The 24,670-nt window shown below is 39.2% G+C and overlaps 1 protein-coding gene and 1 pseudogene across 2 annotated transcripts in view; one reads left to right on the top strand and one right to left on the bottom strand.

Moving 5' to 3' along the window:
* The window catches only part of CD38 (CD38 molecule), an 86,302-nt gene that overhangs the window by 19,221 nt on the left and 42,411 nt on the right, over positions 1–24,670 (top strand). The window lies entirely within an intron of this gene.
* Positions 14,429–15,070, bottom strand: LOC104658169 (annotated as a pseudogene). Its single transcript, XR_004055000.1, has one exon. The product of XR_004055000.1 is annotated as a cell division control protein 42 homolog pseudogene (transcript).

Genomic DNA, 24,670 nt, shown 5'->3' with positions numbered 1-24,670 from the left:
CACTTTTTGGATACAATGACTATAGGTTCAATGAATATTAGTGTACAAGTTATTGTATGGACATACTGACAGAGCAGGAGCACTATCATCTTGGACAAACACTGCCACTTTAAGTTCCAGCTCCATTTTTAGCCTCATGCATCTCAAGGAAATCACTTCTCTTCTAACTACAAGTAGCCAGAAAGAGCAAACAGTAAAACACAGATAAAACAGCTCAGGCACAGAGGAAGGTGGGAGAAAAATGTCTTTGGTAACTGCCAAACTTCACCCTCATACAGTGGGCCCCAGTAAGACAGTGGGCGTAATAAACACATTCTTTTCCCTTCAGGTGCACTAAAATAGGGAAGCGAAAAGCAGACTCAGGGGGTATGCCTGCAGCTACAGAAAATGTATAAAAACAGACACACAACTCTCCCTCCCAGATAAGCACAATAAAAAACACAAAAGCAGTCCAAGCTTCTAATAAACTCTCCCATCCTAAATCCTTAAAAACTCTTAGTCTATAAGAGAGTGTGCCTCTGACCTGGCTCGGCCAAAAGCTCCTCACGGGTTTGTTTTCTCTAAAATAAACTTGTCTTAACTGGCAAGCCACCTTTCGTGTTTCTTTTCTCTTTCTTTAATTCTTACACATACGGTTTTATTTCTCTTGAGTGAACACCCAGAAATAGAATAGCTGAGCCATATGGTAGATAAGTTGATTAACTTTTTGAGAAACCATCAAACCATTTTATAAGGCAATTGTATAGTTTTACATGTGTAGGATCAGTGTGTGGATATTGTGGTTGTTCTATATCTTTGTTAACATTTGGTATTGTCAGACTTTTACATCTTAGCCATCTAAAAATTTATAATGTTATTTTATGGTGGCTGTAGTTTGCATTTCCCCCATGACTAATGATGCTGAGGATCATCTCATAGGCTTTTTGAAGTATGTTTCAAATCTTTTGCCCATCTTTTAAAATTAGGGGGTTTTTTGGTACAAATACTTGGAAATTAAGCAACATACTCCAGAATGACCAATGGGTCAATGAAGAAATTAAGAAAAATAAAAAAACTTACTGAAAATGATGAAAACATGCCTAACAAATAAAAATGGATACACAACATACCAAAATCTATGGAATACAGTAAAAGTAGTACTAGGAGGAAAGTTCATAGTAATGATTGCCTACATCAAAAAAGTAGAAATATTTAAAACAAATGACAGTGAACCTCAGGAAACTGCAAAAGCCAAACAACAACAACAACAACACCCCCAAACTCCAAATTAGTAGAAGGAAGTAAATAATAAAGATCAGAACAGAAATAAATGAAATAGGTTGGAAAAGTAATACAAATATCAACAAAATGAAAAGTTGTTTTTCAAAAAAAAATTGACTAAGCATTACGTAGACTAAGAGAAAAGAGGGAAGAACCAAATAAATGAAAAAGGAGATGTTACAATTGATACCACAAAAATATAAAAGAGCGTAAGAGACTATTATGAACACCAATAAATTGGAAAACCCGGAGGAGATGGATAAATTTCTGGGCACCTACAATCTACCAAGATTGAACCAGGAAGAAATACGAAATCCAAACAGAGCAATAACAAGCAGGAACCTCAATAATAATATTTATTAAACAACAATAAAAAGTTTCCCAATTAAAAAAAAAAAAAAAAAAAACTCAGGACTGGATGGCTTTACTGCTGGATTGTACCAAAATTTAAATAATAACTACCAATTCTTCTCAAACTATTCCAGAAAATTGAAGGGAAGAGAATTCTTCCAAACGCATTCTATAAGGCCAGAATTAACCTGATACAAAACCAGACAAGGATACAACAACAACAAAAAATATTGCAGGCCAGTATCCCTGATGAACATAAATGGAAAGTTCCTCCACAAAATACTAGTAAACTGAATCCAACAGCACATTCATAAGATTATTTACTAAAACCAGGTGGGATTTATTCCAGGGATGCAAGACTGGTTCAACATATGCAAATCAATAAACATAAAACATCCCATCAACAAAATAAAGGACAAAAATCATGATCACCACAATAGATGCAGAAAAACAGTTGATAAAATTCAACATCCCTCTATGATAAAAACTCTCAAACAATTAGGTTTAGAAGAAGGAACACACTTCATCTTAATAAAGGCTATATATGACAAATCCACAACTAACATTGTACCGAACAGGGAAATGTTGGAAGTTTTTTCTCTAAAACTGGAAGAAGACAAGAATGCTTACCCTCACTACTCTTATTCCATGTAGTACTGGAAGTTCTAACCAGAGCAATTAGGCAACAGAAAGAAATAAAGACATCCAAATTTGGAAGGAATAAGTCAAATTGACCATGTTTGTGGATGACATTCTCTTATATATAGAAAAATCTAAAGACTCCACCCAAAAACTCTTAGAATTGATATACAAATTCAGTAAAGTTGTGAGATAAAAAATCAACCTACAAAAATCAGTAGCATTTCTATGCACCAATAATAAACTATCTGTAAAAGGAACCCCACTTATAATAGCTACCCCCCCCAAAAAAAACCCACCTAGGAGTAAATTTAACCAAAGAGGTGAAAGATCTCTAGACTACAGGACACTAATAAAAGAAATTGAAGAGGACATAAAAATTGGATAGATATCCCATGTTCATGGCTTGGAAAAATCAATACTGTTAAGATTCCATACTACCTGAAGCAATCTACAGATTCAATGCAATCCCTATCGAATTTTCAATGGTATTTTTCACAGAAATGGAAAAAAAAAAAAACTCTTAAATTTGTAGGAACCATAAAAGACCCCAAATAGCCAGAGCAATTGTTTGTTTTATTTTATTTCATTTTATTTTTGAGACAGAGTCTCCCTCTGTCACCCAGGTTGGAGTGCAGTTGCATGATCTCATCTCACTGCAATCTCTGCCTCCTGGGTTCAAGCAATTCTCCTGCTTCAGCCACCTCAGTAGCTAGAATTACAGGCATGCACTACCATGCCCTATTTTTAGTAGAGATAGGGTTTCACCATGTTGGCCAGGCTGGTCTCAAACTCCTGACCTCAAGTGATCCACCTGCCTCAGCCTCCCAAAGTGCTGGTATTACAGGCATGAGTCACTGCTCCTGGCCAAGCCAAACCAATTCTGAGCAAAAAGAACTGGAGGAATCACACTATTTTACTTTAAAATATACTTTAAATTTTACTATAATGCTATAGAAAAACAGCATTGTGTTGGCATTAAAGCAGACACGTAAACCAATGGAACAGAATAGAGAACCCAGAGATAAATTCACATATTTATGGCCTACTGATTTTCTACAACAGCACTAAGAGCATAAACTGAAGAAAGGACACCCTTTTCAATAAATGTTGCTGGGGAAACTGGATATTCATATGCAGAAGAATGAAACTAGAGCCCCATCTATCATAATATACAAAAAGTAACTGAAAACGAATGAAATCAAAGACTTAAATGTAAGACCCCAAATGAAACTACTAAGAGAAAATGTAAGGGAAATGTTCTGAGCAAAGATTTTATGGATAAGACCTCCAAAACACAGTCAACAAAGCCAAAAATAGACTAATGGGATTACATCAAACTAAACATTTCTGTGCAGCAAAGGAAACAATCAACAGAGTAATGTGACAAACTACAGAATGGGATAAAATATTTGCAAGTGATTTCTCTGACAAGGAATTAATATCTAGAATATACAAGGAACTTAAACAGCAAAAAGTCAAATAATCTGATTTTTAAAATTGGCCATTGATCTGAACAGATGCTTCTCAAAAGAAGACATAAAATGGCCACTAAGTATTTGAAACAGTGCTCTGTGTGACTAATGATTAGGGAAATGCAAATCAAAATCAGTGAGAGATTATCTCACACCAGCTAGAATGGCTATTATCAAAAAGAGGAAAAAATAACAAAGCTAGCAAGAATGCAGATAAAAGGAACCTTTAAAAAAATTCAGCTTTTACTTTAGATTCAAGGGGTACATGTGCAGGTCTGTTACAAGGGTACGTTGCATTATGATGAGGTTTCAGAGTATGACTGAACCCATCTCCCAGGTAGTGAGCATAGTACCCAATATGTGGTTTTGCAACCCTTCTTTCCTCCTTCTCTCCCTCCTCTTATACTCCCCAGTGCCTAGCATTCCCATTTTTATGCCCGTGTGTACCCAATGTTTAGCTCCCACTTATAAGTGAGAAACTGTAGTATTTGGTTTTCTGTTTCTGTGTTAACTTGCTTAGGATAATGGCTTCCAGCTGCATTCTTGTTGCTGCAAAAGACATGATTTCATTCTTCTTTTTATGACTGTGTGGTATTCCATGGTACATACACACCACCACATTTTCTTTATCCAATCAGCCATTGATGGGCAGCTAGGTAGATTCCATGTCTTTGCCATTGTGAATAGTGCTGTAATGAACTTATAAGTGCATGTCTTTTTTTGGTAGAACAATTTATTTTCCTTTGGGCATATACCCAGTAGTGGGATTGCTGGGTTGAATGGTAGTTCAGATTGTATTAACAGTTCTTTAAGAAATCTCCAAAGTGATTTTCACAGTGGCTGAACTAATTTACATTCACACGAACAGTGTATAAGCGACAAAGAAAATTCCCACACAGGAAGGAATGTAAATTAGTATAGCTATTATGGAAAGCAGTGTGGAAGTTCCTTAACAGGCTAAAAATAGAACTACCATATGATCCAGTAATCTCACTAATGGACCTATATCCAAAGAAAATAAAATCATATGTCGAAGAGATACCTGCACTCCCATCTTTACTGCAGTTTCATTTATAATAATGAAGATATGGAATCCACCTAAGTGTCTATCAACAGATGAAGAGATAAAGAAAATGTGGTATATATAGACAATAATATGCAGCCATAGAAGAGAATAAAATCCTATCATTGGTGGCAACATGGATGAGTCTGGAGGACATTATGTTAAATGATATAAGCCAGGCACAGAAAGACAAGTTTCATATATTCTCACTTACATGTGGGAGCTAAAAAAGCTGATCTAAGAGAAGTAGAGAGTAGAACAGTGGTTACTAGAAGCTGAGAAGGGTAGGGAGATAGAGGTTGATCAGTGAATACAAAATTATATATAGATAGGAGAAATAAGTTTTAGTTTTAGTTTTCTATAGCATTGTAGGGTGACTATAGTGAACAATAATTTATTGTATGTTTTCTTTTTTTTTTTTAAAGAAGTACCACTATTTTATGCATTCTAAGAAGGTAACAATTATGATAGTACAAATTTAGTGACAACTTGCAGGACAAAAGGAGAAAAAGTACTACTACAATAAATGTACACCAATGTTAAGAGGTATCCTGATTACAGTATGAAAATGTGAGAAAAATACACCTCAGAATGAAGGAAATACTACAATTGTTCTTTCAAACCACAATCCTTTTCTTCCCCGTTAGAATACACTCCCCTTGTGGCATGAAGTCCAGCTTGAAGAACATCGCTTTAACAAACTATAAGACTGATTTCTAAGATGTTCAGTAAAACACTTACAAATAGCAATAACATATTAACATTGTATTAAGTGCTGTAAATTCGGACACAAACTAAGCCTGTAAGGACTTTTCTATAACCCTTTCCAGCCTCTAAATCATACTCCCTGGAGAATATCACTCACCTTCTAAGTCACGACTATAAACAAGTTTGTTAAGTCAAACAGAAAACAATATTTAAATGGAGAACCTAAGCTGCATCCATTTGCTGCCTAAGTTCTTCTGACATGCAGAAATCAATTTGAAAATATTTAAGAAAACATTAGCTTCAATCAATCCCCTTGTCATCCTTGTTCTTCTGATACATGGATAATTCATTGACACAACTGTATGACCTGCTTTATTTCACTTACTCATTTATAAAATAATCCACCCATCCAATGACTATTTCTAGAGCCATATCATGTCAAGCATTGCTTTAGGACAAAGATATAGGAGTATTTAAGGACCTATCTGCCCCTGACTACACTAAGGATACATGTGTCTCTGCTTTCCAGGGTGTCACATGATCCAGGTATCTCTCCCTAGTATGGTCAACAAGGAATAAATAAGATGCATTTCTTGGTTAGAACTGTTTTTTTTTTTTTTTTTTTTTTTTTTTTTATACTTTAAGTTCTAGGGTACATGTGCATAACGTGCAGGTTTGTTACATATGTATATTTGTGCCATGTTGGTGTGCTGCACCCATCAACTCGTCAGCACCCATCAATTCATCATTTATATCATGTATAACTCCCCAATGCAATCCCTCCCCCCTGCCCCCTCCCCATGATAGGCCCCAGTGTGTGATGTTCCCCTTCCCGAGTCCAAGTGATCTCATTGTTCAGTTCCCACCTATGAGTGAGAACATGCGGTGTTTGGTTTTCTGTTCTTGTGATAGTTTGCTAAGAATGATGGTTTCCAGCTGCATCCATGTCCCTACAAAGGACGCAAACTCATCCTTTTTTATGGCTGCATAGTATTCCATGGTGTATATGTGCCACATTTTCTTAATCCAGTCTGTCACAGATGGACATTTGGGTTGATTCCAAGTCTTTGCTATTGTGAATAGTGCCGCAATAAACATATGTGTGCATGTGTCTTTGTAGTAGAATAATTTATAATCCTTTGGGTATATACCCAGTAGTGGGATGGCTGGGTCATATGGTACATCTAGTTCTAGAACCTTGAGGAATCGCTATACTGTTTTCCATAATGGTTGAACTAGTTTACAATCCCACCAACAGTGTAAAAGTGTTCCTATTTCTCTACATCCTCTCCAACAACTGTTGTTTCCTGATTTTTTAATGATTGCCATTCTAACTGGTGTGAGATGGTATCTCATTGTGGTTTTGATTTGCATTTCTCTGATGGCGAGTGATGATGAGCATTTTTTCATGTGTCTGTTGGCTGTATGAATGTCTTCTTTTGAGAAATGTCTGTTCATATCCTTTGCCCACTTTTTGATGGGGTTGTTTGTTTTTTTCTTGTATATTTGTTTGAGTTCTTTGTAGGTTCTGGATATTAGCCCTTTGTCAGATGAGTAGATTGCAAAAATTTTCTCCCATTCTGTAGGTTGCCTGTTCACTCTGATGGTAGTTTCTTTTGCTGTGCAGAAGCTCTTTAGTTTAATTAGATCCCATTTGTCAATTTTGGCTTTTGCTGCCGTTGCTTTTGGTGTTTTAGACATGAAGTCCTTGCCCATGCCTATGTCCTGAATGGTACTACCTAGATTTTCTTCTAGGGTTTTTATGGTATTAGGTCTAACATTTAAGTCTCTAATCCATCTTGAATTAATCTTCGTATAAGGGGTAAGGAAAGGATCCAGTTTCAGCTTTCTACTTATGGCTAGCCAATTTTCCCAGCACCATTTATTAAATAGGGAATCCTTTCCCCATTTCTTGTTTCTGTCAGGTTTGTCAAAGATCAGATGGCTGTAGATGTGTGGTATTATTTCTGAGGACTCTGTTCTGTTCCATTGGTCTATAGCTCTGTTTTGGTACCAGTACCATGCTGTTTTGGTTACTGTAGCCTTGTAGTATAGTTTGAAGTCAGGTAGCGTGACGCCTCCAGCTTTGTCCTTTTGACTTAGGATTGTCTTGGCAATGTGGGCTCTTCTTTGGTTCCATATGAACTTTAAAGCAATTTTTTCCAATTCTGTGAAGAAACTCATTGGTAGCTTGATGGGGATGGCATTGAATCTATAAATAACCTTGGGCAGTATGGCCATTTTCACGATATTGATTCTTCCTATCCATGAGCATGGTATGTTCTTCCATTTGTTTGTGTCCTCTTTGATTTCACTGAGCAGTGGTTTGTAGTTCTCATTGAAGAGGTCCTTTACATCCCTTGTAAGTTGGATTCCTAGGTATTTTATTCTCTTTGAAGCAATTGTGAATGGAAGTTCATTCCTGATTTGGCTCTCTGCTTGTCTGTTGCTGGTGTATAAGAATGCTTGTGATTTTTGCACATTAATTTTGTATCCTGAGACTTTGCTGAAGTTGCTTATCAGCTTAAGGAGATTTTGGGCTGAGACGATGGGGTTTTCTAAATATACAATCATGTCATCTGCAAACAGGGACAATTTGACTTCTTCTTTTCCTAACTGAATACCCTTGATTTCTTTCTCTTGCCTGATTGCCCTAGCCAGAACTTCCAACACTATGTTGAATAGGAGTGGTGAGAGAGGGCATCCCTGTCTTGTACCAGTTTTCAAAGGGAATTTTTCCAGTTTTTTCCCATTCAGTATGATATTAGCTGTGGGTTTGTCATAAATAGCTCTTATTATTTTGAGGTACGTTCCATCAATACCGAATTTATTGAGCGTTTTTAGCATGAAGGGCTGTTGAATTTTGTCAAAAGCCTTTTCTGCATCTATTGAGATAATCATGTGGTTCTTGACTTTGGTTCTGTTTATACGCTGGATTATGTTTATTGATTTGCGAATGTTGAACCAGCCTTGCATCCCAGGGATGAAGCCCACTTGATCATGGTGGATAAGCTTTTTGATGTACTGCTGAATCCGGTTTGCCAGTATTTTATTGAGGATTTTTGCATCGATGTTCATCAGGGATATTGGTCTAAAATTCTCTTTTTTTGTTGTGTCTCTGCCAGGCTTTGGTATCGGGATGATGTTGGCCTCATAAAATGCATTAGGGAGGATTCTCTCTTTTTCTATTGATTGGAATAGTTTCAGAAGGAATGGTACCAGCTCCTCCTTGTACCTCTGGTAGAAGTCAGCTGTGAATCCATCTGGTCCTGGACTTTTTTTGGTGGGTAGGCTATTAATTGTTGCCTCAATTTCAGAGCCTACTATTGGTCTATTCAGGGATTCAACTTCTTCCTGGTTTAGTCTTGGGAGAGTGTAAGTGTCCAGGAAATTATCCATTTCTTCAGATTTTCTAGTTGATTTGCGTAGAGGTGTTTATAGTATTCTCTGATGGTAGTTTGTATTTCTGTGGGGTCGGTGGTGATATCCCCTTTATCATTTTTTATTGCATCTATTTGATTCCTCTCTCTTTTCTTCTTTATTAGTCTTGCTAGCGGTCTGTCAATTTTGTTGATCTTTTCAAAAAACCAACTCCTGGATTCATTGATTTTTTGGAGGGAATTTTGTGTCCCTATATCCTTCAGTTCTGCTCTGATCTTAGTCACTTCTTGCCTTCTGCTAGCTTTTGAATGTGTTTCCTCTTGCTTCTCCAGTTCTTTTAATTGTGATGTTAGAGTGTCAATTTTAGATCTTTCCAGCTTTCTCTTGTGGGCATTTAGTGCTATAAATTTCCCTCTACACACTGCTTTAAATGTGTCCCAGAGATTCTGGTATGTTGTATCTTTGTTCTCATTGGTTTCAAAGAACATCTTTATTTCTGCCTTCATTTCATTATGTACCCAGTAGTCATTCAGGAGCAGGTTATTCAGTTTCCATGTAGTTGAGCGGTTTTGATTGAGTTTCTTAGTCCTGAGTTCTAGTTTGATTGCACTGTGGTCTGAGAGACAGTTTGTTATAATTTCTGTTCTTTTACATTTGCTGAGGAGTGCTTTACTTCCAATTATGTGGTCAATTTTGGAATTAGTGCGATGTGGTGCTGAGAAGAATGTATATTCTGTTGATTTGGGGTGGAGAGTTCTATAGATGTCTATTAGGTCCACTTGGTGCAGAGATGAGTTCAATTCCTGGATATCCTTGTTAACTTTCTGTTTTGTTGATCTGTCTAATGTTGACAGTGGAGTGTTGAAGTCTCCCATTATTATTGTATGGGAGTCTAAGTCTCTTGGTAAGTCTCTAAGGACTTGGTTTATGACTCTGGGTGCTCCTGTATTGGGTGCATATATATTTAGGATAGTTAGCTCTTCCTGTTGAATTGATCCCTTTACCATTATGTAATGGCCTTCTTTGTCTCTTTTGATCTTTGATGGTTTAAAGTCTGTTTTATCAGAGACTAGGATTGCAACCCCTGCTTTCTTTTGTTCTCCATTTGCTTGGTAGATCTTCCTCCATCCCTTTATTTTGAGCCTATGTATGTCTCTGCATGTGAGATGGGTCTCCTGAATACAGCAGACTGATGGGTCTTGACTCTTTATCCAGTTTGCCAGGCTGTGTCTTTTAATTGGAGCATTTAGTCCATTTACATTTAAGGTTAATATTGTTATGTGTGAACTTGATCCTGCCATTATGATATTAACTGGTTATTTTGCTCGTTAGTTGATGCAGTTTCTTCCTAGCCTCGATGGTCTTTACATTTTGGCATGTTTTTGCAATGGCTGGTACCGGTTGTTCCTTTCCATGTTTAGGGCTTCCTTCAGGGTCTCTTGTAAGGCAGGCCTGGTGGTGACAAAATCTCTAAGCATTTGCTTGTCTGTAAAGGATTTTATTTCTCCTTCACTTATGAAACTTAGTTTGGTTGGATATGAAATTCTGGGTTTAAAATTCTTTTCTTTAAGAACGTTGAATATTGGCCCCCACTCTCTTCTGGCTTGGAGAGTTTCTGCCGAGAGATCTGCTGTTAGTCTGATGGGCTTCCCTTTGTGGGTAACCCGACCTTTCTCTCTGGCTGCCCTTAAGATTTTTTCCTTCCTTTCAACTTTGGTGAATCTGGCAATTATGTGTCTTGGAGTTGCTCTTCTGGAGGAGTATCTTTGTGGCGTTCTCTGTATTTCCTGAATTTGAATGTTGGCCTGCCCTACTAGGTTGGGGAAGTTCTCCTGGATGATATCCTGAAGAGTGTTTTCCAACTTGGTTCCATTTTCCCCCTCACTTTCAGGCACCCCAATCAGACGTAGATTTGGTCTTTTTACATAATCCCATACTTCTTGCAGGCTTTGTTCATTTCTTTTTCTTCTTTTTTCTTTTGGTTTCTCTTCTCGCTTCATTTCATTCATTTGATCCTCAATCGCTGATACTCTTTCTTCCAGTTGATCGAGTCGGTTACTGAAGCTTGTGCATTTGTCACGTATTTCTCGTGTCATGGTTTTCATCTCTGTCATTTCGTTTATGACCTTCTCTGCATTAATTAGTCTAGCTGTCAATTCTTTCACTCTTTTTTCAAGATTTTTAGTTTCTTTGTGCTGGGTACGTAATTCCTCCTTTAGCTCTGAGAAGTTTGATGGACTAAAGCCTTCTTCTCTCATCTCGTCAAAGTCATTCTCTGACCAGCTTCGATCCGTTGCTGGTGATGGGCTGCGCACCTTTGCAGGGGGAGATGCGCTCTTATTTTTTGAATTTCCAGCTTTTCTGCCCTGCTTTTTCCCCATCTTTGTGGTTTTATCTGTCTCTGGTGTTTGATGATGGTGACGTACTGATGGGGTTTTGGTATAGGTGTCCTTCCTGTTTGATAGTTTTCCTTCTGAGAGTCAGGACCCTCAGCTATAGGTCTGTTGGAGATTGCTTGAGGTCCACTCCAGACCCTGTTTGCCTGGGTATCAGCAGCAGAGGTTGCAGAAGATAGAATATTGCTGAACAGCGAGTGTACCTGTCTGATTCTTACTTTGGAAGCTTCCTCTCAGGGGTGTACTCCACCCTGTGAGGTGTGGGGTGTCAGACTGCCCCTAGTGGGGGATGTCTCCCAGTTAGGCTACTCAGGGGTCAGTGACCCACTTGAGCAGGCAGTCTGTCCGTTCTCAGATCTCAACCTCCGTGTTGGGAGATCCACTGCTCTCTTCAAAGCTGTCAGACAGAGTCGTTCGCGTCTGCTCAGGCCTCTCCTGCTTCCCCTGTTGTTTTTTTAGCTGAGCCCTGCCCCCAGAGGTGGAGTCTACAGAGACAGGCAGGTTTCCTTGTGCTGCTGTGAGCTCCACCCAGTTCGAGCTTCCCAGCGGCTTTGTTTACCTACTTAAGCCTCAGCAGTGGCGGGCACCCCTCCCCCAGCCTCGCTGCTGCCTTGCAGTTAGATCGCCGCCGACTGCTGTGTTAGCAATGAGGGAGGCTCCGTGGGCGTGGGACCATCCCGGCCAGGTGAGGGATATATTCTTCTGGTGTGCCCGTTTGCTTAAAGCGCGGTATTGGGATGGGAGTTACCCGATTTTCCAGGTGTTGTGTGTCTCAGTTCCCCTGGCTAGGAAAAGGGATTCCCTTCCCCCTTGCACTTCCCAGGTGAGGCGATGCCTCGCCCTGCTTCAGCTCTCGCTGGTCAGGCTGCAGCAGCTGACCAGCACCGATTGTCCGGCACGCCCTAGTGAGATGACCCCAGTACCTCAGTTGAAAATGCAGAAATCACCGGTCTTCTGTGTCGCTCGCGCTGGGAGTTGGAGACTGGAGCTGTTCCTATTCCGCCATCTTGCTCCGCCCTCCTGAACTGTTAAAGCTTACATCTGCCTCTTCCTAATCCCTTCTCAACTAACCCAGCTTAATTCTAGCACAGTATGCAAATCATGCCAAACATGACTCCATGCAGAGAACTATCAAAATGACACCACAACGTATCACCCTTAACTGATTTTAAGGGTTCTTTGTTTCTAAGATTCTCAAGCAGATCAGTATAATGTCCTAAAGGTAAATAAACCTTTCTTGCTACCTAAAGAAAATGTATCCCATATTCAGATTCACAGCACACAATCCGTATTCTGATAGAAGTAGTATGAGATAACCACCTAGGTGTGGTGGTTCCCAAATTTGGCTACATTTTAGAAAGCCTGGAAAACTTAAAAATCACATTGTTCAAGCGCACTCCAGTAAGCAGCCAAGTTTGAGAACCACTGATGCAGAAAACTTGGGAAAGGAGCTGCTTTCCAATGATCTGTGGATTAAAGGTACACTAACATTTCCTTCCACCATGAGCAGTGAGCTTCCTGAACACTGCTTCACTAAGAATTATTATGGACCTACTTGGTATTTAAGGGAAGTGTCAAATGTAGGGGAGAAAGCACAAACCTGAACATATAGAGGGCCAAATATTATCTCAAACTAAATGCCAGAAAGTAAAATAAAAATAATAAAGCTTTAAAATTTTATCTCAAAGTTTGTTAGAAATTGATGTTATCAGGAGTCAAGTTCCCACTCCTCAGTATCTGAAAAGTAAGAGATGAAGGGAAAATAACAACCCTCAGGCTGGCTTGTGAGGGGTTTTTGTTTAATACATCTGAAAAGAATGCATATACAAAGAATTGAGACGTGAGAAAGCATTGGTGCAACACTAATGAATCTATAAGAATTAGGATTGGGAAGGTGGCAAAGATTACCTCAACATTTTTAAAAATTGGAAACTGCAACCAAAATAAGCTGATAAAATCCCTATTAACGCTTATTAAGAGTCTTCATTAAGACTCTTTCCATGATTTTTATTAAACTAGAGAGCCTCACCTGGCTGCTCTAGTGTTCCTCATATGCAAAACAGAAATAAGGGGATTCTCCTGACTGGTCCCCATGTTGTTAAGTGTTCTCCCCACCCCCACCCTACCCCCAGCTTCTTAATGAAGCAGGCCTCCATCCTCCTAACTTGAGAGGATGTGAATCATTCCACAGATGTCTGTCTTCTAGCACCGCCCCTCGTATTTCCTCTACATACCAGGTCTTCAGCTGCATTCTAGGAACACCATATAGTACTGAGCTGCAAAGCACATAAGACAATGACTGAGAGGGCAAAAGTTTTTTTAAATTACAAACTCAATTCATTTGGTGCATTTCAAAGGTGCAATACTTTTCTTCATTTATCAGTGAAAGAAGTTAGAAATCAACTTCCCCAAAAAACAGTGAATGGCAAACAAATGTCCTTGAAAGTCACAGTCCCATATAGTGCGTCCTAGAAAAGAGGAGGGGCAAGACAGGCTCCACCCACTTTCATGAGTTTCATCAAATACTGGATCTACTCACGGGTGGAGAGAAAAGGCAACTTTCAAAAAGGAGTGTTATTAAATGAGGCATTTACTATACTCCTTCCTAAGAGCACCAGATGGGGAACATGTTTTCTAAACTAGATCTAGGAAGTGGAATGTGGAGTCAATCCATCCTCCTCCCCTTAAGGGCTATCCACTGGTTAATGAATTAAAAAGCAAGCCTGAAAAACAAACCCCACACACACTCCCCCCAAAAAAAGAGGAGGAAAAAAACAAAACAAAACACTAAGATGTCCCAAATGTCTCCAGAGTGGAACCAGGGAGCAGCTTCAACAATTCCAGTTACTCTGTTACAGTCATCCACAAGCATGCCTTGCTTTTAAACAAACAAACAAACAAAAACCACCTTTTTTTTGAAACAACAAAACAGAAACTAGTACTAATCACTTTTCTGACAACACACAATTACTCAAAATTAACTAGTACTGGGAGGGCAAAGGGGGCCATACCTATGGGCCTTGCATGTGGGTAGGTGCAGGGCATTTGTCATTATTGCAAAAACAAATTTTAATTTTTAATCTTTAGTTTGATTTAAACATTGCTTTTAGTATAATGCTGACACCAGCTGTGCAGAAAAGGCTCTCGAGAGATGTTCATAGCAGCACACACCCGCGGCTCTTCTTCGGTTCTGGAGGCTCCAGGGCAGCCAATATTGCTTCGTCAAATACATTCTTTGTGCCTTTCTGTGTAAGTGCAGAACACTCCACATACTTGACAGCCTTCAGGTCACGGGCCAGCTTTTCAGCAGTCTCTGGAGTGATAGGCTTCTGTTTGTTCTTGGCAAGTTTCTCAATAGTAGAGGGGTCATCTCTGAGATCAATTTGAGTCCCAACAAGCAAGAAAGGAGTCTTTGGACAGTGGTGAGTTATCTCAGGCACCCACTTTTCTTTCACATTTTCAATGAGGATGGAGAGACCACTGAAAAGCAGACTAGAAATAACATCTGTTTGTGGATAACTCAGCAGTCGTAATCTGTCATAATCCTCTGGCCCTGTAGTACCAAAAAGCCCAAGAGTATATGGTTCTCCACCAGTCATAACTGTGACTGCATAGTTGTCAAAAACAGTTGGTACATATTCCGATGGAAATTTATTTGTTGTGTAGGATATCAGGAGACATGTTTTACCAACAGCACCGTCACCCACAACAACACACTTAATTGTCTGCATTGCTGAAATAGTTTTGTATCCACTTTAAATATTTCAAATCTGATGTTGACCTCAGCTTCTCCACCGGGGCGTATTGTATGTTTTCAAGTACTGAGAGGAGAAAATTTTGTACATTACCAGCACAAAGAAATGATCAACCTTTGAGATAATGGATATGCCAGTTACCCAAATTCAATCATTATGCATTGCATGCACGTATTGAAATGTCACCCTTCACCCCATAAATATGTGCAATTACGTGTCTTTAAAAGTGATAAGAAAAATTAGTTTCTTTGATGTTATTATTGACTTGTAGGAAGCTTATATATTCTGAAAACAGGTCCTTTTTCAGATGTGTACTAAAAATATTTTCTTTCATTTTGTGACTTACCTTTCCATTTTCTTTAATGGAAACTTTTAAAAACTCTTAAAAAGCAAAGTTTTAAAAAAATCTAGTTAAGGTCCAATTTGTTAATTTTTTTCTTATATGGCTTGTGATGCTTATTCTGCCTAGAATGTTCCTGGGATGTTTGTGGGACTAAGTCCCTCGCTTCCTTCAATTCTTTACTCAAATATGTCCCCCCTATTTAATGTCAACTGTCCACCGTATTTAATGCCACCCTATTTAATACCACTGACACCTCCTCCTCCGTCATTCTTGACATTCATTCTAGTCTATTTTACCTTTTTCCAATAGAACTTATAAATTTCTAACATGCTTTATAACTTACATATTAATTATGTTTGTTGTTCATTGTCAGTCTTTGTTCCAGTAAAATGTAAACTCCTATAAGGACAGAGACCTGTGTTTTGTTCACTGATATACCCTAAGTTCTCATAAGTGTTTCTAGCACCTAGTATGTGCTCAATAAATATTTGCTGGGTTGATGACTTCTAAGCTAATTAATGATTTCTAAGCTTTCCTTCAGCCTGAAGAGTTTTCTGATTTTAAGATTCTACTTAGATAATCCTAATTGTTGCAGTGACTCTCACCAATCACTCACTCCTCCCACAAGGTGGCAGTCTTTACCTTAAATACAGGTTCTGATAGCCTTAAATTTGAGAATTAATAGCTTTTAACCTGCTTGTTTTCTTTGAGCCCAGACAGCCTGCTCTATGGGAATTGACAGCTGTAAAATTCAAAGGATGAATGTAATTACCCTGCAAGATCTGAGTGCTTTTAGGCAAGAGGATTTAGAGTGTGAGAGTTTTCCTGGAGAGGGACACATTATGAAGGTGATGTTTTTTAATTGACAGGGATTTTGAAACATAGTTGCTCTTTGTGAGAATGGTACAGGTTTAGAGAGAGGTGCCAGCACAGCACTATGACACCTGAAGTAGGCTGACAACAGACAAACTGGATGTAACCACCGAATAGATCTGTGTTTTCACCGCTTCCTGCCCTGTGCCCTCTTGCCTGACTCACTTTACCCCAGCACTGGGGAATAACTCTGCCCTATTCTGGTCTTGAACCTTTTGTACCATCTAGGGGAACGAGAACTCTTGGAGTCTCAGATCCTCATTTCTGTTAGAACCAATCCTATTCTGTGGGTAGGGCCATGATTGTAAATTTCCTGTGGGAGGCAGCATTGCTTTGCAAAAAAAAAACAAAGTTTGGCATGTAAGGCAGCTCTGCCACTTGGACAAGGTAATAAACTTCTCTAGCTTTAGTCTCTTTATTTCGAAAACAGGGGTGGTGCTGATACCCCACCCATGGACTAGTGTGAGATTTAAATGTGAAGCACTTGGCACAGTGGCAGGTGGTGAATGCTCCTTGGTGATCATGACTTTCCCTTTCTCCTGGTAGTGCTGCCTCCTCCCTCTGAGCACCTGGAGTCAATCCACCTTGGGTAGGTCAGAGAAGGTAGAAGGAAGTGGTAGGAGGTGAACTCGAGGGAATGATGCACGGGGGGATAGGGTGAGTGAGAGGTCCAGGATCCGTTGGCAGGAACAGAATGGTAGGAAAGGGGAGAACATGACATTGACCTTGAATCTTGACATTTGTGCCCAGCCTATGCTGTGTTGAGCCTCAGGTCACCGTTTGAGGAGGTGAGCAGAAAACTGCTAACAGATGAAGACTTCTCCAGTCTTCCAGGATAACTTTCATCAGTGGGTTAGTTGTCTTGTTCAGAAGGTGATCACGGAGCTTTGGCCAAGCATAAACACTGATTATGGCAGTCTGATTGTCATAATCCTTTTGATTCTTAAATATCCCATTCAAGATTGTTATTGTCAATGCCTCCGCAACCTAAGACCACCAGGAACACACTGTAATTGAAAAAGATGGGTTTGTTGCTGTCTGCAAGAAGGGAGGACACTCAGCATAGGGACCCGTGAGGGTGGGACAGGTTTTATCTGATAACGTTAGAAAGGACTTACTGAGGATTTGGGCTTGTTTTAGGAGATTTGGGGGAAAGGTTCAAGGAGGCTGGCTTTTCCTGGATGCTGCCAGGAAGTAGGGGGATGGTGGTAAGTCTGCGGTAGGATGTTTAAATAAATTTCCTCTACTGGGCTGCAAGAATGAGAAGGCTGAAGCTGTAATAAGTAAAGAAGCGGCAGTCACTCCTATCAGCTGTGATAAAAGGATGTTTGGCTGTTACTTTGTGGTTTGGATGCCATTTTTGCTTGTGTTCACATCATGGTCTATCATGGTGACAGACCACGTACACAGTGGCCTTGTCTGATGCTAGTGTCCCATGGAGTTGCTTATGCTCAGGTGGAGAACACTAACACCCAGCTGTGGGGACCAGGCCAGCTCCAGAGTGTTGGGGGGCTGCACTGCTTTGTCATTACCAACATCTCCACATACAATACAACCCATGCATATGAGGTCCCAGAAGGAAGGAGCTAAAGCAGCTAGACTGGGATCACTTTACTCAATTTGAGGAGAGAGAGAGAACTCGAGGGAACCAGAGGAAGGCAGGTGAGCTGGTCTAATCTCCTTTTCTATTGGAGCTCTAGGCAGATAGACTGAAAATATTTGCTAAAACAGAGATCCATCTCTAGAATACCCTTAGCAGGGTGTCCTTGATTAAAGGATTATTTCTGAAAACTAAATTCAGAATCCATGAGGCATGATTCCCTGGAAGATCATGTAAACTGTACAATTCTCTCTGAAATAAATTGGAGACTTCATCCCTTAGATCCCTTTGACTGTGTGAGGAACCCCATGAAACCTCACTTAGTGGCCGTATTCATTCTTCTGGGCCTGAAAGCACGTGTCCCATGCAGGAAGGAAGGCAGGACCAGCGGGGCTTTGCAGGTCGTGCCATTCTCTCATTCTCTCCTTGCTTTGTTTAAGCCTCTTTATTACCTGTCTCCCTGACATTATTCGTACTGTGATTCTGGGTATGTTCTGTGATTCTTGTGTGATTTGGTATCCAATTTTGCTTAAGAATGCAAGGAAGTGTTTGGGGAGAAAGCTCTATTGGAAGAGGTCTGTAGTCCTAGCCTCCCACTCCACTCCACGTTTCACATCATTAGACTTCAGCACATGCATCTGGGGCACCAACATTGTCTTACCTGGTTACACAGTGTGGTCTTTATCTGGATGAGGGATGAGAAAGGATACATTGTGGCCAAAAGAGCTGGGAGAGGCACAGAAATAACAGGTGACCACCAAGGGTGCTTGGACCTGAGATGTTCCCATTTCCTAAGACCCTCCAAGATTCTCCAACATTTAGTATAGTTGTCCAGGCAATTTAACAAGAAAATCAAAGCTTTGTCATGATCCCCATTGTAATATATGCTTATCACAGAAAAATTGAGAATGTAAGAAGGAGAATAGAAGGTCACAAAACAACTCTATACTACTGTCCAGGGATAGCTATTCTTAAAACATGGATTGATCAGTGTGGGGTGATTTCTCCAAGTTTTTTTTTTTTTTTTGGACAGAAAATCATTGAAGATGCCCTGGTTTTAAGGTACTAGGATGAAGGAATTATAGTTGAACAGTTCAAAATGATGTTATGAATTACTTTCAGATTTGTTTGCTTGATTGCATTAGCCTTGTCTGGGCTCTCTGGTAACTATTTGGTTCCATCATGGTGGCTGAGTCAGGTGGCTCTGGAAAAATAGCTATTTAAAAAAGCTTTTCTTTCTCTACAAATATTGTAGAGGGCTCCTCTCTGTTCTTGGAAGCAATGTTTGGGATGGCCTCTTGGGAGGCTGTCTGATGAAGTGTCTAAGGGTATGTGGTCTGGACTTGGACAGTACAAGATGCAAATTCTGGCTGGGATATTCTAGTTGTGGAGTGTTGGGCAAGTTATTTGGTCTTCTGAGTTTATAGGTAAACTGGAGATAATAGGTTTGTGTGAATGAGGACCCAATGAGATGCCTGTAAGACGCTTAGCCAGATGGCTATGTGAAGAAAGCACTTGGTAAATGTTAATTGTTGTGGTTGTTATAATTGTTACAATGATTAGTCATTGCTGATTGTTGGCTAACTGGTTGTAAGAAATGGAAGTAAAGTAAGGCAGTAGCAGCGGAGGGAGGTGTTGGAGGGAATCAGGAGACACTTGCGGGTTCTGGTTCTGCCTAAGTGCTGGGGAAAACTCAGTTGAGTAACTGGTTGTCTAACATTTAACAGCTGTGTGACCTCGGGCTAGTCACATTTCCTTTGTAAACTTCCTTTTCCTCATTTGCGAAATGAAAGGGTTTCGTTAGGTTACTTGCCATCACCCCAGTTGACCATTAGAATCACCTGGGAGACCTTTTTAGAAATTCTTAGTTCTGGGGTCTTCCACTTTCCCCATTCTGACTTGGTGGGTCTGAAAGCAGGCACTGCATCTTTTCCAAAGCTCTTCAGGTGAACTTGAAGTGTGGCCAGGGCTGAGAACCTCTGACTTTCAACAGCACTTCTGGTTTAGGAAGGAGTAAATCACAGGCACAGAATGAGCTCTCAGGAATGGCTGCTGAGCTAACAGTTGCCACGACACTGTCTCCCCATCCCAACTGCAGGCACTCCTAGACCTCTCCTGATGAAGGCTTCCAATTTTGGAACAGAAGAATCTTTGAAGAAAAATATTATTGAACTTCCAGAAATGACTCAGTCCTTCTCTGCTGCTTCTTTAGTCGAAAAGATCTGCCCCCATCCCTGTCTACTGCAGTCCCAATCCCTTTTTATTTCAACATATATATCTAAACCAACAACAAAAAAATTGACTTGCACAACCAAGGTGAAGTGTTTGGCTTTAAGGATAAAAGAGATAGCTTCATAAAACCTGCCCCCAGATTTCTCATTGCTTCTCATCATTTTCTCTTATTTGTAGGGCACACTGAAGCTCGGATTCATGAGATGTAGAAAGGGCAAAGAGTTAAGTTACAAACTCTTCTGAGGTCTGTTTCAACTCTAGTGTTCTATAGGTCTGCTCCATCTAAACAAGGAATTCTGTTAAATTTGTAACTGGACTTTTCTTGAATGCTGAGGTAATGTTTCTTGAAGTAGGGTATATATACCCAAGAAGAATAAGAATAATTTTGGAGGTTTTTTAATTCTCTGTGGGACTCAATACAAGTTTTGGTGATTATATATGAACACACTTTTGAAAGCATCTGGTACATGTAGGTGCTCAGTGCACATGAATTTCTCTTTCTGGACAGATCTTTTATAGCGGAAAATTATCTTATTCTTCCATCTTTGTCTGCAAAGATGCTGCTAAGGAAAGATGTAGAAGAGTTTTATGAGGGAGTTGGAGTATGGGAACAGGAAGTTCCCAAGAAGACCACTGCATTAATTAATGGAATCAAAACAAGATCCCCTAAAGCAAAATCGATGCCAAATCTCTTTTCTCTAAACTATCCACAATGATGCCCCATAAATTTTGATTGACATTGAAATACAAAATGCAATCAGCTTTTTTTTTCCTTAAATATATAATGTATGGAGAAAACCAGGTTAATAATAGTTTCCTGGCAGGGCTTTCAAAGGCAAGTGTGGATGAAGTAGAAATATGGTGCTCAGATACTGGAAAGAAACCACGGTTGAACTCTTCACATTTTCGTGTATAACCCAATGATTCTCAAACCTAAACTTGCATCAGAATTGCCTGGAGGGCTTATTAAAACATGATTGTTGGATGCCACCCTTGCATTAATTAATTACACCTGCAACTGTTCTATTTTTAAACGGTCACATTTTAAGGTACTGGACTGAGGACTTCATCATGTGAATTTCAAATGGGACGTAATTCAACCCCTAACCCAATCCTAGTGAGTGGGTAAGTGGTATCTCTCGGTTTTGATTTCTACTTCCCTAGTGACTAATGATGTTGAGCATTTTTATATGTGTTTATTAGCCATTTTTATGTCTCTTATAAAAAAGTGTATAAAATTAAGGCCTATTTGTTAATTGGGTTATCCATTTATTATTGAATTATAAGAGCCCTTTATTCTGTATGCAAGTCCTGAAACAAATAATATTTGCAAATATTTTAATCCATTCTGTGAATTTTATTTTCACTGTCTTGATGGTGTCCTTTGAAGAACATAGGATTTTAATTTTGATAAAGTGTAATTTATACATCTTTTCTTTTGTTGCTGTGCTTTTGGTATCATATTTAAGAAATAATTGCCTAATCTAAGGTTATGACAATTTTTTTATTCTATGTTTGCCTCTAAGAATTTTTAAATTTTACCTCTTACATTTAGGTCTTTCATTCATTTTGAGACAATTTTTGTATGTGGTGTAAAATAGGGGTCCTAATTTATTCTTTTGCATGTGGATATCTCGTTGTCCCTGCACCATTTGTTGAAAAGTGATTTTTTTTCCCCCATTGAATGGCCTTGGCACTCTTGTCTAAAATTAATTGATGATAACTCTAAGACTTTATTTCTGGACTCTTTATTCCATTGATCTATATTTCTGTCATTGTTACTGAACAATGTGCTTTCTGCCTGACAGATAGAGAAGCTAATATTATGGAACTGGTTTTTGAGAAAAGCAAAACCTTTATCATGAGGTTGACTTGCAAGGAATTAGGAGGCAAAGTTCAAATCTGTCTCCCTATCTGGGATCTGGGACAAGTTTTATGGGTTAGGGAGGGTAAGCTAGTATGCAGAAGCACTGGTGGGGCAGGTTTCGATTAGAAGGACTTTAAACAAGACCATTTATGGTAAGGTTTGGTAAGGGGTCTTAACACTGGACGTGCCTGGGCTCAGGTTTCTTGCTTTTAAAAATGTTTGGGCCCTCAGGTTCCAGTCATGTCTTGACCATTTGCTTCTGTGGTGGGGCAGGAGAGGAATTTTTCTTCTGGGTGTTATTCAAGGTTGACGTCTTCTTTTCTGCATTCTTTGGCTGCGTGACTTACAACTTTTTGGCTTTGTGCCTGTAAAATAACTTGACATACTATTATCAACAGAGTAGGGCCGGTTAGAACTGGTCTTGTGATTACATCATTATGCCAGTACCAATTGTCTTGATTACTGTAGCATTGTAGTAAGTTTTGAAATCAGGAAGTATGTGTCTCTTCAACTTTGGTCTTCTTTTTCAGGATTTTTGGCTCTTCTGTGTTCCTTACATTTCCATATGAATTTTGGGATAAACTGTCACTATCTGCAAAAGAGGGAACTGGGATTTTTATAGCAATTGCATCGAAGCTGTAAATCAGCTTGGAGAATACTGTCATCTTAACAATATTAAGTCTTCTGGCCAGGCGCGGTGGCTCACGCCTGTAATCCCAGCACTTTGGGGGGCTGAGGTGGGTGGATCACGAGGTCAGGAGTTCGAGACCAGCCTGGCTAACATGGTAAAACCCCGTTTCTACTAAAATAAAATAAAATAAAAAACTGGGCATGGTGGTGTGTGCCTGTAATCCCAGCTACTCAGGAGGCTGAGGCAGGAGAATCGTTTGAACCCGGGAGGCGGAGGGTGCAGTGAGCCAAGATTGCGCCATTGCACTCCAGCCTGGGCAACAGGGTGAGATTCTGTCTCAAAAACAAAAACCAAAAAACAAACAAAAAAATACTAAGTCTTAAGTCTTCTGATCCATGAATGTAGAATGTTTTTCCATTCTTTCAGGTCTTCTTTACTTTTTAACAGTGTTCTGGATTTTTTAGCATTCCCGTCCTGTAATTCTTTGTTGTATTTACTCCTAAGAATATTAGTTGTTTTGCTGCTATTATGAATGGAATTTTTTAAATTTCAATTTTATGTTTTTCATTGATAGTATATAGAAATGCAATTGATTTTTGTATACTGATTTTGTAACCTGAAACTTTGCTGAACATGTTCATTTGTTCTAACAGTTTCCTTTTTGTGGATTTTTTAGAATTTTCTATATACAATATCATGTCATCCATTAAGGGGATAGGTTTACTTCTTCCTTTCTAATCTGGATGAGTTTAGTTTCTTTTTCTCACCTAATTTCCTTGGCTAGAACTCCAATACAATGTTGAATATAAGGAATGAAATCAGACATCTTTGGACTGTACTTGTTCTTAAGGGGAGCATCCAATCTTTTACCATTATGTATAATGTTAGCTGTGGAGTTTAATAGATGAATTTTATCAGGTTGAGGAAATTTCATTTTATTTGTAATTTTTGTAATTTATTTATAATTTATTTGTAATTTTCTCACTGTTTCTTTTTCATCAGAAGAGTCTTGGATTTTGTCTAATATTTTTGTATGTGTCTTTTGAGATGCTCATATGGTTTTTGTCATTTATTCTACAAAATACAGCATATTAAATTGATTGATTTTTACATGTTATCTTTTTTTAAGTTTACTTTAAGTTGTGGGATACATGTGCAGAACGTGCAGGTTTGTTACATAGGTATACATGTGCCATGGTGATTTGCTGCACCTATCAACCCATCATCTAGGTTTTAAGCCCCACATGCATTAGGTATTTGTCCTAATACTCTCCCTCCCATTGCCCCCAACCCCCGAATAGGCCCCAGTGTGTGTTGTTCCCCTCCCTGTGTCCATGTGTCTCACTGTTCAACTCCAACTTATGAGTGAGAACATGTGGTGTTTGGTTTTCTGTTCCTGTGTTTTTTAGCTGAGAATGATGGCTTCCAGTTTCATCCGTGTCCCTGCAAAGGACATAAACTCATTCTTTTTTATGTATTCCGTGGTGTATATGTGCCACATTTTCTTTATTCAGTCTCTCATTTATGGGCATTTAGGTTGGCTCTAAGTCTTGTAAATAGTGCTCCAATAAACATATGTGTGGATGTGTCTTTATAGTAAAATGATTTATACTCCTTTGGGTATATACCCAGTAATGGGATTGCTGGGTCAAATGGTATTTCTGGTTCTAGATCCTCGAGGAATCACCACATTGTCTTCCACAGTGGTTGAACTAATTCACACTCCCACCAAGAGTGTAAAAGCATTCCTATTTCTCCACAGCCTCATCAGCATCTGTTGTTTCCTGACTTTTTAATGATCATCATTCTAACTGGCATGAGATGGTATCCATTGTGGTTTTGATTTGCATTTCTCTAATGACCAGTGATGATAAGGTTTTTTTCATATGTTTGTTGGCTGCATAAATGTCTTCTTTTGGGAAGCATCTGTTAACAGCCTTCGCCCACTTTTTGATGGGGTTGTTTTTTTCCTGTAAATTTGTTTAAGTTCCTTGTAGATTCTGGATATTAGACCTTTGTCAGATGGATAGATTGCAAAATTTTTCTCCCACTCTGTAGGTTGCTTGTTCACTCTGATGATAGTTTCTTTTGTTGTG

This window comes from Rhinopithecus roxellana, chromosome 2 (genome assembly GCF_007565055.1).
Source record: "Rhinopithecus roxellana isolate Shanxi Qingling chromosome 2, ASM756505v1, whole genome shotgun sequence".
NCBI classification, from domain to species: domain Eukaryota; kingdom Metazoa; phylum Chordata; class Mammalia; order Primates; family Cercopithecidae; genus Rhinopithecus; species Rhinopithecus roxellana.
Note: the sequence above shows the minus strand (reverse complement) of the source record. Positions and strands in the feature narration are given on the sequence as shown.